Consider the following 19,719-nt stretch of genomic DNA (forward strand, 5'->3'; position numbering starts at 1 on the left):
GTGAACAGTGTGCAGAGAGATGGAATTGGTTTGTGTACTGTGTGTTGAGATGGAATTGGTTTGTGGACTGTGTGTTGAGATGGAATTGGTTTGTGGACAGTGTGCAGAGATGGAATTGGTTTGTGGACAGTGTGCAGAGATGGAATTGGTTTGTGGACAGTGTGCAGAGATGGAATTGGATTGTGGAGAGTTTGGAGAGAGATGGGATTGGTTTGTGGACAGAGTGCAGAGATGGGATTGGTTTGTGGACAGTGTGCAAAGACATGGGATTGGTTTGTGGACAGTGTGCAGAAACATGGGATTGGTTTGTGGACAGGGTGGAGAGATGTGATTGTGTTGTGGAAACAGCAGAGAGATGCGATTGGTTAGTGGACAGTGTGGAGAGATTGAATTGGTTTGTGGACAGAGTGCAGAGACATCGGATTGGTTTGTCAACAGTGTGCAGACATGTAATTGGTTTCTGGACAGTGTGGAGAGATGGGATTGGATTGTGGACAGTGTGCAGAGAGATGGGATTGTTTTGTGGACACTGTGCTGTGACATGGGATTGGTTTCTGGAAAGTGTGCAGAGATGGAATTGGTTTGTGGACAGTGTGCTGAGATGGAATTGGTTTGTGGACAGTGTGCTGAGATGGAATTGGTTTGTGGACAGAGTGCAGAGATATCGGATTGGTTTGTCAACAGTGTGCAGAGATGGAATTGGTTTGTGGACAGTGTGCAGAGATGGAATTGGTTTGTGGACAGTGTGCAGAGATGGAATTGGATTGTGGAGAGTTTGGAGAGAGATGGGATTGGTTTGTGGACAGAGTGCAGAGATGGGATTGGTTTGTGGACAGTGTGCAAAGACATGGGATTGGTTTGTGGACAGTGTGCAGAAACATGGGATTGGTTTGTGGACAGGGTGGAGAGATGTGATTGTGTTGTGGAAACAGCAGAGAGATGCGATTGGTTAGTGGACAGTGTGGAGAGATTGAATTGGTTTGTGGACAGAGTGCAGAGACATCGGATTGGTTTGTCAACAGTGTGCAGACATGTAATTGGTTTCTGGACAGTGTGGAGAGATGGGATTGGATTGTGGACAGTGTGCAGAGAGATGGGATTGTTTTGTGGACACTGTGCTGTGACATGGGATTGGTTTCTGGAAAGTGTGCAGAGATGGAATTGGTTTGTGGACAGTGTGCTGAGATGGAATTGGTTTGTGGACAGTGTGCTGAGATGGAATTGGTTTGTGGACAGAGTGCAGAGATATCGGATTGGTTTGTCAACAGTGTGCAGACATGGAATTGGTTTGTGGACAGTGTGCAGAGATGGAATTGGTTTGTGGACAGTGTGCAGAAACATGGGATTGGTTTGTGGACAGGGTGGAGAGATGTGATTGTGTTGTGGAAACAGCAGAGAGATGCGATTGGTTAGTGGACAGTGTGGAGAGATTGAATTGGTTTGTGGACAGAGTGCAGAGACATCGGATTGGTTTGTCAACAGTGTGCAGACATGTAATTGGTTTCTGGACAGTGTGGAGAGATGGGATTGGATTGTGGACAGTGTGCAGAGAGATGGGATTGTTTTGTGGACACTGCTGTGACATGGGATTGGTTTCTGGAAAGTGTGCAGAGATGGAATTGGTTTGTGGACAGTGTGCTGAGATGGAATTGGTTTGTGGACTGTGCTGAGATGGAATTGGTTTGTGGACAGAGTGCTGAACAGGGATTGGTTTCTGGACAGAGATGGGATTGGCTTGTGGACAGTGTGCAGAAACATGGGATTGGTTTGCGGACAGAGTGGAGAGATGGGATTGGTTTGTGGACAGTGTGGAGAGATTGAATTGGTTTGTGGACACTGTGCTGTGACATGGGATTGGTTTCTGGAAAGTGTGCAGAGATGGAATTGCTTTGTGGACAGTGTGCTGAGATGGAATTGGTTTGTGGACAGTGTGCTGAGATGGAATTGGTTTGTGGACAGAGTGCAGAGATATCGGATTGGTTTGTCAACAGTGTGCAGACATGGAATTGGTTTGTGGACAGTGTGCAGAGATGGAATTGGTTTGTGGACAGTGTGCAGAAACATGGGATTGGTTTGTGGACAGGGTGGAGAGATGTGATTGTGTTGCGGAAACAGCAGAGAGATGCGATTGGTTAGTGGACAGTGTGGAGAGATTGAATTGGTTTGTGGACAGAGTGCAGAGACATCGGATTGGTTTGTCAACAGTGTGCAGACATGTAATTGGTTTCTGGACAGTGTGGAGAGATGGGATTGGATTGTGGACAGTGTGCAGAGAGATGGGATTGTTTTGTGGACAGAGTGCTGAACAGGGATTGGTTTCTGGACAGAGATGGGATTGGCTTGTGGACAGTGTGCAGAAACATGGGATTGGTTTGCGGACAGAGTGGAGAGATGGGATTGGTTTGTGGACAGTGTGGAGAGATTGAATTGGTTTGTGGACAGTGTGCAGAGAGATGGGATTGTTTTGTGGACACTGTGCTGTGACATGGGATTGGTTTGTGGAAAGTGTGCAGAGATGGAATTGGTTTGTGGACTGTGTGTTGAGATGGAATTGGTTTGTGGACAGAGTGCAGACATGGAATTGGTTAGTGGACAGTGTGCAGAGATGGAATTGGTTTGTGGACAGTGTGCAGAGATGAAATTGGACTGTGGAGAGTTTGGAGAGAGATGGGATTGGTTTGTGGACAGTGTGGAGACAGATGGGGTTGGTTTGTGGACAGTGTGGAGAGATGGGATTGGATTGTGGACAGTGTGGAGAAAGATGGAATTGGTTTGTGGACAGTGTGCATTGACATCGGATTGGTTTGTCAACAATGTGCAGACATGGAATTGGTTTGTGGACAGTGTGGTCAGATGGAATTGGTTTGTGGATAGAGTGCAGAGCTGGGATTGGTTTCTGGACAGAGTGCAGAGAGATGGGATTGGTTTGTGGACACTGTACAGAAACATGGGATTGGTTTGTGGACAGTGTGCAGAGATGGAATTGGGTGGTGGAGAGTTTGGAGAGAGATGGGATTGGTTTGTGGACAATGTAGAGACAGATGGGGTTGGTTTGTGGACAGTGTGGAGAGATCGGATTGGATTGTGGAAAGAGTGCAGAGATGGGATTGGTTTGTGGACAGAGTGCAGAGATGGGATTTGTTTGTGAACAGTGTGCAGAGAGATGGATTTGGTTTGTGGACAGTGTGCAGAGACATGGGATTGGTTTGTCAACAGTGTGCAGACATGGAATTGGTTTGTGGACACTGTGGACAAATGGGATTGGTTTGTGGACAGTGTGCAGAGATGGAATTGGTTTGCGGACAGTGTGGTCAGATGGAATTGGTTTGTGGATAGAGTGCAGAGCTGGGATTGGTTTCTGGACAGAGTGCAGAGAGATGGGATTGGATTGTGGACAGTGTGCAGAGAGATGGGATTGTTTTGTGGACACTGTGCTGTGACATGGGATTGGTTTCTGGAAAGTGTGCAGAGATGGGATTGGTTTGTGGACAGTGTGGAGAGATGGGATTGGATTGTGGACAGTGCAGAGAGATGGGATTGGTTTGTGGACACGGTACAGAAACATGGGATTGGTTTGTGGACAGTGTGCAGAGATGGAATTGGGTGGTGGAGAGTTTGGAGAGAGATGGGATTGGTTTGTGGACAATGTAGAGACAGATGGGGTTGGTTTGTGGACAGTGTAGAGAGATGGGATTGGATTGTGGAAAGAGTGCAGAGATGGGATTGGTTTGTGGACAGAGTGCAGAGATGGGATTTGTTTGTGAACAGTGTGCAGAGAGATGGATTTGGTTTGTGGACAGTGTGCAGAGACATGGGATTGGTTTGTCAACATTGTGCAGACATGGAATTGGTTTGTGGACACTGTGTACAAATGGGATTGGTTTGAGGACAGTGTGCAGAGATGGAATTGGTTTGTGGACAGTGTGGTCAGATGGAATTGGTTTGTGGATAGAGTGCAGAGTTGGGATTGGTTTCTGGACAGAGTGCAGAGTGATGGGATTGGATTGTGGACAGTGTGCAGAGAGAAGGGATTGTTTTGTGGACACTGTGCTGTGACATGGGATTGGTTTCTGGAAAGTGTGCAGAGATGGAATTGGTTTGTGGACAGTGTGCTGAGATGGAATTGGTTTGTGGACAGAGTGCTGAACAGGGATTGGTTTCTGGACAGAGATGGGATTGGCTTGTGGACAGTGTGCAGAAACATGGGATTGGTTTGTGGACAGAGTGGAGAGATGGGATTGGTTTGTGGACAGTGTGGAGAGATTGAATTGGTTTGTGGACAGTGTGCAGAGAGATGGGATTGTTTTGTGGACACTGTGCTGTGACATGGGATTGGTTTGTGGAAAGTGTGCAGAGACGGAATTGGTTTGTGGACTGTGTGTTGAGATGGAATTGGTTTGTGGACAGAGTGCAGACATGGAATTGGTTAGTGGACAGTGTGCAGAGATGGAATTGGTTTGTGGACAGTGTGCAGAGATGAAATTGGACTGTGGAGAGTTTGGAGAGAGATGGGATTGGTTTGTGGACAGTGTGGAGACAGATGGGGTTGGTTTGTGGACAGTGTGGAGAGATGGGATTGGATTGTGGACAGTGCGGAGAGATGGGATTGGATTGTGGACAGTGTGGAGAGAGATGGAATTGGTTTGTGGACAGTGTGCATTGACATCGGATTGGTTTGTCAACAAGGTGCAGACATGGAATTGGTTTGTGGACACTCTGGACAAATGGGATTGGTTTGTGGACAGTGTGGAGAGATGGGATTGGATTGTGGACAGTCTGGAGAGATGGGATTGGATTGTGGACAGTGTGGAGAGAGATGGAATTGGTTTGTGGACAGTGTGCATTGACATCGGATTGGTTTGTCAACAATGTGCAGACATGGAATTGGTTTGTGGACAGTGTGGTCAGATGGAATTGGTTTGTGGATAGAGTGCAGAGCTGGGATTGGTTTCTGGACAGAGTGCAGAGAGATGGGATTGGTTTGTGGACACTGTACAGAAACATGGGATTGGTTTGTGGACAGTGTGCAGGGATGGAATTGGGTGGTGGAGAGTTTGGAGAGAGATGGGATTGGTTTGTGGACAATGTAGAGACAGATGGGATTGGATTGTGGAAAGAGTGCAGAGATGGGATTGGTTTGTGGACAGAGTGCAGAGATGGGATTTGTTTGTGAACAGTGTGCAGAGAGATGGAATTGGTTTGTGGACAGTGTGTAGAGACATGGGATTGGTTTGTCAACAGTGTGCAGACATGGAATTGGTTTGTGGACACTGTGGACAAATGGGATTGGTTTGTGGACAGTGTGCAGAGATGGAATTGGTTTGTGGACAGTGTGCTGAGATGGAATTGGTTTGTGGACTGTGTGCTGAGATGGAATTGGTTTGTGGACAGAGTGCAGAAACATGGGATTGGTTTGTGGACAGAGTGGAGAGATGTGATTGTGTTGTGGAAACAGCAGAGAGATGCGATTGGTTTGTGGACAGTGTGCAGACATGGAATTGGTTTGTTGACAGAGTGGAGAGAAGTGATTGGTTTGTGGACACAGCAGAGAGATGCGATTGGTTTGTGGACAGAGTGCAGAGATATCGGATTGGTTTGTCAACAGTGTGCAGACATGGAATTGGTTTGTGGACAGTGTGCAGAGATGGAATTGGTTTGTGGACAGTGTGCAGAAACATGGGATTGGTTTGTGGACAGAGTGGAGAGATGTGATTGTGTTGTGGAAACAGCAGAGAGATGCGATTGGTTTGTGGACAGTGTGCAGACATGGAATTGGTTTATGGACAGAGTGGAGAGAAGTGATTGGTTTGTGGACACAGCAGAGAGATGCGATTGGTTTGTGGACAGTGTGCAGAGATATCGGATTGGTTTGTCAACAGTGTTCAGACATGGAATTGGTTTGTGGACAGTGTGCAGAGATGGAATTGGTTTGTGGACAGTGTGCAGAAACATGGGATTGGTTTGTGGACAGGGTGGAGAGATGTGATTGTGTTGTGGAAACAGCAGAGAGATGCGATTGGTTAGTGGACAGTGTGGAGAGATTGAATTGGTTTGTGGACAGAGTGCAGAGACATCGGATTGGTTTGTCAACAGTGTGCAGACATGTAATTGGTTTCTGGACAGTGTGGAGAGATGGGATTGGATTGTGGACAGTGTGCAGAGAGATGGGATTGTTTTGTGGACACTGTGCTGTGACATGGGATTGGTATCTGGAAAGTGTGCAGAGATGGAATTGGTTTGTGGACAGTGTGCTGAGATGGAATTGGTTTGTGGACAGTGTGCTGAGATGGAATTGGTTTGTGGACAGAGTGCGGAACAGGGATTGGTTTCTGGACAGAGATGGGATTGGCTTGTGGACAGTGTGCAGAAACATGGGATTGGTTTGTGGACAGAGTGGAGAGATGGGATTGGTTTGTGGACAGTGTGGAGAGATTGAATTGGTTTGTGGACAGTGTGCAGAGAGATGGGATTGTTTTGTGGACACTGTGCTGTGACATGGGATTCGTTTGTGGAAAGTGTGCAGAGATGGAATTGGTTTGTGGACTGTGTGTTGAGATGGAATTGGTTTGTGGACAGAGTGCAGACATGGAATTGGTTAGTGGACAGTGTGCAGAGATGGAATTGGTTTGTGGACAGTGTGGAGACAGATGGGGTTGGTTTGTGGACAGTGTGGAGAGATGGGAATGGATTGTGGACAGAGTGGAGAGATGGGATTGGATTGTGGACAGTGTGGAGAGAGATGGAATTGGTTTGTGGACTGTGTGCATTGACATCGGATTGGTTTGTCAACAATGTGCAGACATGGAATTGGTTTGTGGACAGTGTGGTCAGATGGAATTGGTTTATGGATAGAGTGCAGAGCTGGGATTGGTTTCTGGACAGAGTGCAGAGAGATGGGATTGGTTAGTGGACAGTGTGGAGAGATTGAATTGGTTTGTGGACAGAGTGCAGAGACATCGGATTGGTTTGTCAACAGTGTGCAGACATGTAATTGGTTTCTGGACAGTGTGGAGAGATGGGATTGGATTGTGGACAGTGTGCAGAGAGATGGGATTGTTTTGTGGACACTGTGCTGTGACATGGGATTGGTATCTGGAAAGTGTGCAGAGATGGAATTGGTTTGTGGACAGTGTGCTGAGATGGAATTGGTTTGTGGACAGTGTGCTGAGATGGAATTGGTTTGTGGACAGAGTGCTGAACAGGGATTGGTTTCTGGACAGAGATGGGATTGGCTTGTGGACAGTGTGCAGAAACATGGGATTGGTTTGTGGACAGAGTGGAGAGATGGGATTGGTTTGTGGACAGTGTGGAGAGATTGAATTGGTTTGTGGACAGTGTGCAGAGAGATGGGATTGTTTTGTGGACACTGTGCTGTGACATGGGATTGGTTTGTGGAAAGTGTGCAGAGACGGAATTGGTTTGTGGACTGTGTGTTGAGATGGAATTGGTTTGTGGACAGAGTGCAGACATGGAATTGGTTAGTGGACAGTGCAGAGATGGAATTGGTTTGTGGACAGTGTGCAGAGATGAAATTGGACTGTGGAGAGTTTGGAGAGAGATGGGATTGGTTTGTGGACAGTGTGGAGACAGATGGGGTTGGTTTGTGGACAGTGTGGAGAGATGGGATTGGATTGTGGACAGTGCGGAGAGATGGGATTGGATTGTGGACAGTGTGGAGAGAGATGGAATTGGTTTGTGGACAGTGTGCATTGACATCGGATTGGTTTGTCAACAAGGTGCAGACATGGAATTGGTTTGTGGACACTCTGGACAAATGGGATTGGTTTGTGGACAGTGTGGAGAGATGGGATTGGATTGTGGACAGTGTGGAGAGATGGGATTGGATTGTGGACAGTGTGGAGAGAGATGGAATTGGTTTGTGGACAGTGTGCATTGACATCGGATTGGTTTGTCAACAATGTGCAGACATGGAATTGGTTTGTTGACAGTGTGGTCAGATGGAATTGGTTTGTGGATAGAGTGCAGAACTGGGATTGGTTTCTGGACAGAGTGCAGAGAGATGGGATTGGTTTGTGGACACTGTACAGAAACATGGGATTGGTTTGTGGACAGTGTGCAGAGATGGAATTGGTTGGTGGAGAGTTTGGAGAGAGATGGGATTGGTTTGTGGACAATGTAGAGACAGATGGGATTGGATTGTGGAAAGAGTGCAGAGATGGGATTGGTTTGTGGACAGAGTGCAGAGATGGGATTTCTTTGTGAACAGTGTGCAGAGAGATGGATTTGGTTTGTGGACAGTGTGCAGAGACATGGGATTGGTTTGTCAACAGTGTGCAGACATGGAATTGGTTTGTGGACACTGTGGACAAATGGGATTGGTTTGTGGACAGTGTGCAGAGATGGAATTGGTTTGCGGACAGTGTGGTCAGATGGAATTGGTTTGTGGATAGAGTGCAGAGCTGGGATTGGTTTCTGGACAGAGTGCAGAGAGATGGGATTGGATTGTGGACAGTGTGCAGAGAGATGGGATTGTTTTGTGGACACTGTGCTGTGACATGGGATTGGTTTCTGGAAAGTGTGCAGAGATGGGATTGGTTTGTGGACAGTGTGGAGAGATGGGATTGGATTGTGGACAGTGCAGAGAGATGGGATTGGTTTGTGGACACGGTACAGAAACATGGGATTGGTTTGTGGACTGTGTGCAGAGATGGAATTGGGTGGTGGAGAGTTTGGAGAGAGATGGGATTGGTTTGTGGACAATGTAGAGACAGATGGGGTTGGTTTGTGGACAGTGTGGAGAGATGGGATTGGATTGTGGAAAGAGTGCAGAGATGGGATTGGTTTGTGGACAGAGTGCAGAGATGGGATTTGTTTGTGAACAGTGTGCAGAGAGATGGATTTGGTTTGTGGACAGTGTGCAGAGACATGGGATTGGTTTGTCAACAGTGTGCAGACATGGAATTGGTTTGTGGACACTGTGTACAAATGGGATTGGTTTGAGGACAGTGTGCAGAGATGGAATTGGTTTGTGGACAGTGTGGTCAGATGGAATTGGTTTGTGGATAGAGTGCAGAGTTGGGATTGGTTTCTGGACAGAGTGCAGAGAGATGGGATTGGATTGTGGACAGTGTGCAGAGAGATGGGATTGTTTTGTGGACACTGTGCTGTGACATGGGATTGGTTTCTGGAAAGTGTGCAGAGATGGAATTGGTTTGTGGACAGTGTGCTGAGATGGAATTGGTTTGTGGACAGAGTGCTGAACAGGGATTGGTTTCTGGACAGAGATGGGATTGGCTTGTGGACAGTGTGCAGAAACATGGGATTGGTTTGTGGACAGAGTGGAGAGATGGGATTGTTTTGTGGACACTGTGCTGTGACATGGGATTGGTTTGTGGAAAGTGTGCAGACATGTAATTGGTTTCTGGACAGTGTGCAGAGATGGAATTGGTTTGTGGACAGTGTGCTGAGATGGAATTGGTTTGTGGACAGTGTGCTGAGATGGAATTGGTTTGTGGACAGAGTGCTGAACAGGGATTGGTTTCTGGACAGAGATGGGATTGGCTTGTGGACAGTGTGCAGAAACATGGGATTGGTTTGTGGACAGAGTGGAGAGATGGGATTGGTTTGTGGACAGTGTGGAGAGATTGAATTGGTTTGTGGACAGTGTGCAGAGAGATGGGATTGTTTTGTGGACACTGTGCTGTGACATGGGATTGGTTTGTGGAAAGTGTGCAGAGACGGACTTGGTTTGTGGACTGTGTGTTGAGATGGAATTGGTTTGTGGACAGAGTGCAGACATGGAATTGGTTAGTGGACAGTGTGCAGAGATGGAATTGGTTTGTGGACAGTGTGCAGAGATGAAATTGGACTGTGGAGAGTTTGGAGAGAGATGGGATTGGTTTGTGGACAGTGTGGAGACAGATGGGGTTGGTTTGTGGACAGTGTGGAGAGATGGGATTGGATTGTGGACAGTGCGGAGAGATGGGATTGGATTGTGGACAGTGTGGAGAGAGATGGAATTGGTTTGTGGACAGTGTGCATTGACATCGGATTGGTTTGTCAACAATGTGCAGAGATGGAATTGGTTTGTGGACAGTGTGGTCAGATGGAATTGGTTTGTGGATAGAGTGCAGAGCTGGGATTGGTTTCTGGACAGAGTGCAGAGAGATGGGATTGGTTTGTGGACACTGTACAGAAACATGGGATTGGTTTGTGGACAGTGTGCAGAGATGGAATTGGGTGGTGGAGAGTTTGGAGAGAGATGGGATTGGTTTGTGGACAATGTAGAGACAGATGGGGTTGGTTTGTGGACAGTGTGGAGAGATGGGATTGGATTGTGGAAAGAGTGCAGAGATGGGATTGGTTTGTGGACAGAGTGCAGAGATGGGATTTGTTTGTGAACAGTGTGCAGAGAGATGGAATTGGTTTGTGGACAGTGTGCAGAGACATGGGATTGGTTTGTCAACAGTGTGCAGACATGGAATTGGTTTGTGGACACTGTGGACAAATGGGATTGGTTTGTGGTCAGTGTGCAGAGATGGAATTGGTTTGTGGACAGTGTGCTGAGATGGAATTGGTTTGTGGACTGTGTGCTGAGATGGAATTGGTTTGTGGACAGAGTGCAGAAACATGGGATTGGTTTGTGGACAGAGTGGAGAGATGTGATTGTGTTGTGGAAACAGCAGAGAGATGCGATTGGTTTGTGGACAGTGTGCAGACATGGAATTGGTTTGTTGACAGAGTGGAGAGAAGTGATTGGTTTGTGGACACAGCAGAGAGATGCGATTGGTTTGTGGACAGAGTGCAGAGATATCGGATTGGTTTGTCAACAGTGTGCAGACATGGAATTGGTTTGTGGACAGTGTGCAGAAATGGAATTGGTTTGTAGACAGTGTGCAGAAACATGGGATTGGTTTGTGGACAGAGTGGAGAGATGTGATTGTGTTGTGGAAACAGCAGAGAGATGCGATTGGTTTGTGGACAGTGTGCAGACATGGAATTGGTTTATGGACAGAGTGGAGAGAAGTGATTGGTTTGTGGACACAGCAGAGAGATGCGATTGGTTTGTGGACAGAGTGCAGAGATATCGGATTGGTTTGTCAACAGTGTTCAGACATGGAATTGGTTTGTGGACAGTGTGCAGAGATGGAATTGGTTTGTGGACAGTGTGCAGAAACATGGGATTGGTTTGTGGACAGGGTGGAGAGATGTGATTGTGTTGTGGAAACAGCAGAGAGATGCGATTGGTTAGTGGACAGTGTGGAGAGATTGAATTGGTTTGTGGACAGAGTGCAGAGACATCGGATTGGTTTGTCAACTGTGTGCAGACATGTAATTGGTTTCTGGACAGTGTGGAGAGATGGGATTGGATTGTGGACAGTGTGCAGAGAGATGGGATTGTTTTGTGGACAGAGTGCTGAGATGGAATTGGTTTGTGGACAGAGTGCTGAACAGGGATTGGTTTCTGGACAGAGATGGGATTGGCTTGTGGACAGTGTGCAGAAACATGGGATTGGTTTGTGGACAGTGTGGAGAGATGGGATTGGTTTGTGGACAGTGTGGAGAGATTGAATTGGTTTGTGGACAGTGTGCAGAGAGATGGGATTGTTTTGTGGACACTGTGCTGTGACATGGGATTCGTTTGTGGAAAGTGTGCAGAGATGGAATTGGTTTGTGGACTGTGTGTTGAGATGGAATTGGTTTGTGGACAGAGTGCAGACATGGAATTGGTTAGTGGACAGTGTGCAGAGATGGAATTGGTTTGTGGACAGTGTGCAGAGATGGAATTGGATTGTGGAGAGTTTGGAGAGAGCTGGGATTGGTTTGTGGACAGTGTGGAGACAGATGGGGTTGGTTTGTGGACAGTGTGGAGAGATGGGAATGGATTGTGGACAGTGTGGAGAGATGGGATTGGATTGTGGACAGTGTGGAGAGAGATGGAATTGGTTTGTGGACTGTGTGCATTGACATCGGATTGGTTTGTCAACAATGTGCAGACATGGAATTGGTTTGTGGACAGTGTGGTCAGATGGAATTGGTTTGTGGATAGAGTGCAGAGCTGGGATTGGTTTCTGGACAGAGTGCAGAGAGATGGGATTGGTTTGTGGACAGTGTGCAGAGATGGAATTGGGTGGTGGAGAGTTCGGAGAGAGATGGGATTGGTTTGTGGACAGTGTGGAGACAGATGGGGTTGGTTTGTGGACAGTGTGGAGAGATGGGATTGGATTGTGGAAAGAGTGCAGAGATGGGATTGGTTTGTGGAAAGAGTGCATAGATGGGATTTGTTTGTGAACAGTGTGCAGAGAGATGGAATTGTTTTGTGGACAGTGTGCAGAGACATGGGATTGGTTTGTCAACAGTGTGCAGACATGGAATTGGTTTGTGGACAGTGTGGAGAGATGGGATTGGATTGTGGACAGTTTGCAGAGAGATGGGATTGTTTTGTGGACACTGTGCTGTGACATGGGATTGGTTTGTGGACAGTGTGTTGAGATGGAATTGGTTTGTGGACAGTGTGCAGAGATGGAATTGGTTTGTGGACAGTGTGCAGAGATGGAATTGGACTGTGGAGAGTTTGGAGAGATGGGATTGGATTGTGGACAGTGTGCAGAGACATGGGATTGGTTTGTCAACAGTGTGCAGACATGGAATTGGTTTGTGGACACTGTGGACAAATGGGATTGGTTTGTGGACAGTGTGCAGAGATGGAATTGGTTTGTGGACAGTGTGGTCAGATGGAATTGGTTTGTGGATAGAGTGCAGAGCTGGGATTGGTTTCTGGACAGAGTGCAGAGAGATGGGATTGGTTTGTGGACACTGTACAGAAACATGGGATTGGTTTGTGGACAGTGTGGAGAGATGGGATTGGATTGTGGACAGTTTGCAGAGAGATGGGATTGTTTTGTGGACACTGTGCTGTGACATGGGATTGGTTTGTGGACAGTGCGGAGAGATGGGATTGGTTTGTGGAAAGAGTGCAGAGATGGAATTGGTTTGTGGACTGTGTGTTGAGATGGAATTGGTTTGTGGACAGAGTGCAGACATGGAATTGGTTAGTGTACAGTGTGCAGAGATGGAATTGGTTTGTGGACAGTGTGCAGAGATGGAATTGGATTGTGGAGAGTTTGGAGAGAGATGGGATTGGTTTGTGGACAGTGTGGAGACAGATGGGGTTCGTTTGTGGACAGTGTGGAGAGATGGGATTGGATTGTGGACAGTGTGGAGAGATGGCATTGGATTGTGGACAGTGTGCAGAGATGGAATTGGGTGGTGGAGAGTTCGGAGAGAGATGGGATTGGTTTGTGGACAGTGTGGAGACAGATGGGGTTCGTTTGTGGACAGTGTGGAGAGATGGGATTGGATTGTGGACAGTGTGGAGAGATGGCATTGGATTGTGGACAGTGTGCAGAGATGGAATTGGGTGGTGGAGAGTTTGGAGAGAGATGGGATTGGTTTGTGGACAGTGTGGAGACAGATGGGGTTGGTTTGTGGACAGTGTGGAGAGATGGGATTGGATTGTGGAAAGAGTGCAGAGATGGGATTGGTTTGTGGACAGTGTGGAGAGAGATGGAATTGGTTTGTGGACAGTGTGCAGAAACATGGGATTGGTTTGTGGACAGAGTGGAGAGATGTGATTGTGTTGTGGAAACAGCAGAGAGATGCGATTGGTTTGTGGACAGTGTGCAGACATGGAATTGGTTTGTGGACAGAGTGGAGAGAAGTGATTGGTTTGTGGACACAGCAGAGAGATGCGATTGGTTTGTGGACAGAGTGGAGAGATATCGGATTGGTTTCTCAACAGTGTGCAGACATGGAATTGGTTTGTGGACAGTGTGCAGAGATGGAATTGGTTTGTGGACAGTGTGCAGAAACATGGGATTGATTTGTGGACAGGGTGGAGAGATGTGATTGTGTTCTGGAAACAGCAGAGAGATGCGATTGGTTAGTGGACAGTGTGGAGAGATTGAATTGGTTTGTGGACAGAGTGCAGAGACATCAGATTGGTTTGTCAACAGTGTGCAGACATGTAATTGGTTTCTGGACAGTGTGGAGAGATGGGATTGGATTGTGGACAGTGTGCAGAGAGATGGGTTTGTTTTGTGGACACTGTGCTGTGACATGGGATTGGTTTCTGGAAAGTGTGCAGAGATGGAATTGGTTTGTGGACAGTGTGCTGAGATGGAATTGGTTTGTGGACAGTGTGCTGAGATGGAATTGGTTTGTGGACAGAGTGCTGAACAGGGATTAGTTTCTGGACAGAGATGGGATTGGCTTGTGGACAGTGTGCAGAAACATGGGATTGGTTTGCGGACAGAGTGGAGAGATGGGATTGGTTTGTGGACAGTGTGGAGAGATTGAATTGGTTTGTGGACAGTGTGCAGAGAGATGGGATTGTTTTGTGGACTGTGTGTTGAGATGGAATTGGTTTGTGGACAGAGTGCAGACATGGAATTGGTTAGTGGACAGTGTGCAGAGATGGAATTGGTTTGTGGACAGTGTGCAGAGATGAAATTGGACTGTGGAGAGTTTGGAGAGAGATGGGATTGGTTTGTGGACAGTGTGGAGACAGATGGGGTTGGTTTGTGGACAGTGTGGAGAGATGGGATTGGATTGTGGACAGTGTGGAGAGAGATGGAATTGGTTTGTGGACAGTGTGCATTGACATCGGATTGGTTTGTCAACAATGTGCAGACATGGAATTGGTTTGTGGACAGTGTGGTCAGATGGAATTGGTTTGTGGATAGAGTGCAGAGCTGGGATTGGTTTCTGGACAGAGTGCAGAGAGATGGGATTGGTTTGTGGACACTGTACAGAAACATGGGATTGGTTTGTGGACAGTGTGCAGAGATGGAATTGGGTGGTGGAGAGTTTGGAGAGAGATGGGATTGGTTTGTGGACAATGTAGAGACAGATGGGGTTGGTTTGTGGACAGTGTGGAGAGATGGGATTGGATTGCGGAAAGAGTGCAGAGATGGGATTGGTTTGTGGACAGAGTGCAGAGATGGGATTTGTTTGTGAACAGTGTGCAGAGAGATGGATTTGGTTTGTGGACAGTGTGCAGAGACATGGGATTGGTTTGTCAACAGTGTGCAGACATGGAATTGGTTTGTGGACACTGTGGACAAATGGGATTGGTTTGTGGACAGTGTGCAGAGATGGAATTGGTTTGTGGACAGTGTGGTCAGATGGAATTGGTTTGTGGATAGAGTGCAGAGCTGGGATTGGTTTCTGGACAGAGTGCAGAGAGATGGGATTGGATTGTGGACAGTGTGCAGAGAGATGGGATTGTTTTGTGGACACTGTGCTGTGACATGGGATTGGTTTCTGGAAAGTGTGCAGAGATGGGATTGGTTTGTGGACAGTGTGGAGAGATGGGATTGGATTGTGGACAGTGCAGAGAGATGGGATTGGTTTGTGGACACTGTACAGAAACATGGGATTGGTTTGTGGACAGTGTGCAGAGATGGAATTGGGTGGTGGAGAGTTTGGAGAGAGATGGGATTGGTTTGTGGACAATGTAGAGACAGATGGGGTTGGTTTGTGGACAGTGTGCTGAGATGGAATTGGTTTGTGGACAGAGTGCTGAACAGGGATTGGTTTCTGGACAGAGATGGGATTGGATTGTGGACAGTGCGGAGAGATGGGATTGGATTGTGGACAGTGTGCAGAAACATGGGATTGGTTTGTGGACAGAGTGGAGAGATGGGATTGGTTTGTGGACAGTGTGGAGAGATTGAATTGGTTTGTGGACAGTGTGCAGAGAGATGGGATTGTTTTGTGGACACTGTGCTGTGACATGGGATTGGTTTGTGGAAAGTGTGCAGACATGTAATTGGTTTCTGGACAGTGTGCAGAGATGGAATTGGTTTGTGGACAGTGTGCTGAGATGGAATTGGTTTGTGGACAGTGTGCTGAGATGGAATTGGTTTGTGGACAGAGTGCTGAACAGGGATTGGTTTCTGGACAGAGATGGGATTGGCTTGTGGACAGTGTGCAGAAACATGGGATTGGTTTGTGGACAGAGTGGAGAGATGGGATTGGTTTGTGGACAGTGTGGAGAGATTGAATTGGTTTGTGGACAGTGTGCAGAGAGATGGGATTGTTTTGTGGACACTGTGCTGTGACATGGGATTGGTTTGTGGAAAGTGTGCAGAGACGGACTTGGTTTGTGGACTGTGTGTTGAGATGGAATTGGTTTGTGGACAGAGTGCAGACATGGAATTGGTTAGTGGACAGTGTGCAGAGATGGAATTGGTTTGTGGACAGTGTGCAGAGATGAAATTGGACTGTGGAGAGTTTGGAGAGAGATGGGATTGGTTTGTGGACAGTGTGGAGACAGATGGGGTTGGTTTGTGGACAGTGTGGAGAGATGGGATTGGATTGTGGACAGTGCGGAGAGATGGGATTGGATTGTGGACAGTGTGGAGAGAGATGGAATTGGTTTGTGGACAGTGTGCATTGACATCGGATTGGTTTGTCAACAATGTGCAGAGATGGAATTGGTTTGTGGACAGTGTGGTCAGATGGAATTGGTTTGTGGATAGAGTGCAGAGCTGGGATTGGTTTCTGGACAGAGTGCAGAGAGATGGGATTGGTTTGTGGACACTGTACAGAAACATGGGATTGGTTTGTGGACAGTGTGCAGAGATGGAATTGGGTGGTGGAGAGTTTGGAGAGAGATGGGATTGGTTTGTGGACAATGTAGAGACAGATGGGGTTGGTTTGTGGACAGTGTGGAGAGATGGGATTGGATTGTGGAAAGAGTGCAGAGATGGGATTGGTTTGTGGACAGAGTGCAGAGATGGGATTTGTTTGTGAACAGTGTGCAGAGAGATGGAATTGGTTTGTGGACAGTGTGCAGAGACATGGGATTGGTTTGTCAACAGTGTGCAGACATGGAATTGGTTTGTGGACACTGTGGACAAATGGGATTGGTTTGTGGTCAGTGTGCAGAGATGGAATTGGTTTGTGGACAGTGTGCTGAGATGGAATTGGTTTGTGGACTGTGTGCTGAGATGGAATTGGTTTGTGGACAGAGTGCAGAAACATGGGATTGGTTTGTGGACAGAGTGGAGAGATGTGATTGTGTTGTGGAAACAGCAGAGAGATGCGATTGGTTTGTGGACAGTGTGCAGACATGGAATTGGTTTGTTGACAGAGTGGAGAGAAGTGATTGGTTTGTGGACACAGCAGAGAGATGCGATTGGTTTGTGGACAGAGTGCAGAGATATCGGATTGGTTTGTCAACAGTGTGCAGACATGGAATTGGTTTGTGGACAGTGTGCAGAAATGGAATTGGTTTGTAGACAGTGTGCAGAAACATGGGATTGGTTTGTGGACAGAGTGGAGAGATGTGATTGTGTTGTGGAAACAGCAGAGAGATGCGATTGGTTTGTGGACAGTGTGCAGACATGGAATTGGTTTATGGACAGAGTGGAGAGAAGTGATTGGTTTGTGGACACAGCAGAGAGATGCGATTGGTTTGTGGACAGAGTGCAGAGATATCGGATTGGTTTGTCAACAGTGTTCAGACATGGAATTGGTTTGTGGACAGTGTGCAGAGATGGAATTGGTTTGTGGACAGTGTGCAGAAACATGGGATTGGTTTGTGGACAGGGTGGAGAGATGTGATTGTGTTGTGGAAACAGCAGAGAGATGCGATTGGTTAGTGGACAGTGTGGAGAGATTGAATTGGTTTGTGGACAGAGTGCAGAGACATCGGATTGGTTTGTCAACTGTGTGCAGACATGTAATTGGTTTCTGGACAGTGTGGAGAGATGGGATTGGATTGTGGACAGTGTGCAGAGAGATGGGATTGTTTTGTGGACAGAGTGCTGAGATGGAATTGGTTTGTGGACAGAGTGCTGAACAGGGATTGGTTTCTGGACAGAGATGGGATTGGCTTGTGGACAGTGTGCAGAAACATGGGATTGGTTTGTGGACAGTGTGGAGAGATGGGATTGGTTTGTGGACAGTGTGGAGAGATTGAATTGGTTTGTGGACAGTGTGCAGAGAGATGGGATTGTTTTGTGGACACTGTGCTGTGACATGGGATTCGTTTGTGGAAAGTGTGCAGAGATGGAATTGGTTTGTGGACTGTGTGTTGAGATGGAATTGGTTTGTGGACAGAGTGCAGACATGGAATTGGTTAGTGGACAGTGTGCAGAGATGGAATTGGTTTGTGGACAGTGTGCAGAGATGGAATTGGATTGTGGAGAGTTTGGAGAGAGCTGGGATTGGTTTGTGGACAGTGTGGAGACAGATGGGGTTGGTTTGTGGACAGTGTGGAGAGATGGGAATGGATTGTGGACAGTGTGGAGAGATGGGATTGGATTGTGGACAGTGTGGAGAGAGATGGAATTGGTTTGTGGACTGTGTGCATTGACATCGGATTGGTTTGTCAACAATGTGCAGACATGGAATTGGTTTGTGGACAGTGTGGTCAGATGGAATTGGTTTGTGGATAGAGTGCAGAGCTGGGATTGGTTTCTGGACAGAGTGCAGAGAGATGGGATTGGTTTGTGGACAGTGTGCAGAGATGGAATTGGGTGGTGGAGAGTTCGGAGAGAGATGGGATTGGTTTGTGGACAGTGTGGAGACAGATGGGGTTGGTTTGTGGACAGTGTGGAGAGATGGGATTGGATTGTGGAAAGAGTGCAGAGATGGGATTGGTTTGTGGAAAGAGTGCATAGATGGGATTTGTTTGTGAACAGTGTGCAGAGAGATGGAATTGTTTTGTGGACAGTGTGCAGAGACATGGGATTGGTTTGTCAACAGTGTGCAGACATGGAATTGGTTTGTGGACAGTGTGGAGAGATGGGATTGGATTGTGGACAGTTTGCAGAGAGATGGGATTGTTTTGTGGACACTGTGCTGTGACATGGGATTGGTTTGTGGACAGTGTGTTGAGATGGAATTGGTTTGTGGACAGTGTGCAGAGATGGAATTGGTTTGTGGACAGTGTGCAGAGATGGAATTGGACTGTGGAGAGTTTGGAGAGATGGGATTGGATTGTGGACAGTGTGCAGAGACATGGGATTGGTTTGTCAACAGTGTGCAGACATGGAATTGGTTTGTGGACACTGTGGACAAATGGGATTGGTTTGTGGACAGTGTGCAGAGATGGAATTGGTTTGTGGACAGTGTGGTCAGATGGAATTGGTTTGTGGATAGAGTGCAGAGCTGGGATTGGTTTCTGGACAGAGTGCAGAGAGATGGGATTGGTTTGTGGACACTGTACAGAAACATGGGATTGGTTTGTGGACAGTGTGGAGAGATGGGATTGGATTGTGGACAGTTTGCAGAGAGATGGGATTGTTTTGTGGACACTGTGCTGTGACATGGGATTGGTTTGTGGACAGTGCGGAGAGATGGGATTGGTTTGTGGAAAGAGTGCAGAGATGGAATTGGTTTGTGGACTGTGTGTTGAGATGGAATTGGTTTGTGGACAGAGTGCAGACATGGAATTGGTTAGTGTACAGTGTGCAGAGATGGAATTGGTTTGTGGACAGTGTGCAGAGATGGAATTGGATTGTGGAGAGTTTGGAGAGAGATGGGATTGGTTTGTGGACAGTGTGGAGACAGATGGGGTTCGTTTGTGGACAGTGTGGAGAGATGGGATTGGATTGTGGACAGTGTGGAGAGATGGCATTGGATTGTGGACAGTGTGCAGAGATGGAATTGGGTGGTGGAGAGTTCGGAGAGAGATGGGATTGGTTTGTGGACAGTGTGGAGACAGATGGGGTTCGTTTGTGGACA

The sequence above is a fragment of the Hypanus sabinus genome, chromosome 14 (genome assembly GCF_030144855.1).
Source record: "Hypanus sabinus isolate sHypSab1 chromosome 14, sHypSab1.hap1, whole genome shotgun sequence".
Lineage (NCBI taxonomy): Eukaryota > Metazoa > Chordata > Chondrichthyes > Myliobatiformes > Dasyatidae > Hypanus > Hypanus sabinus.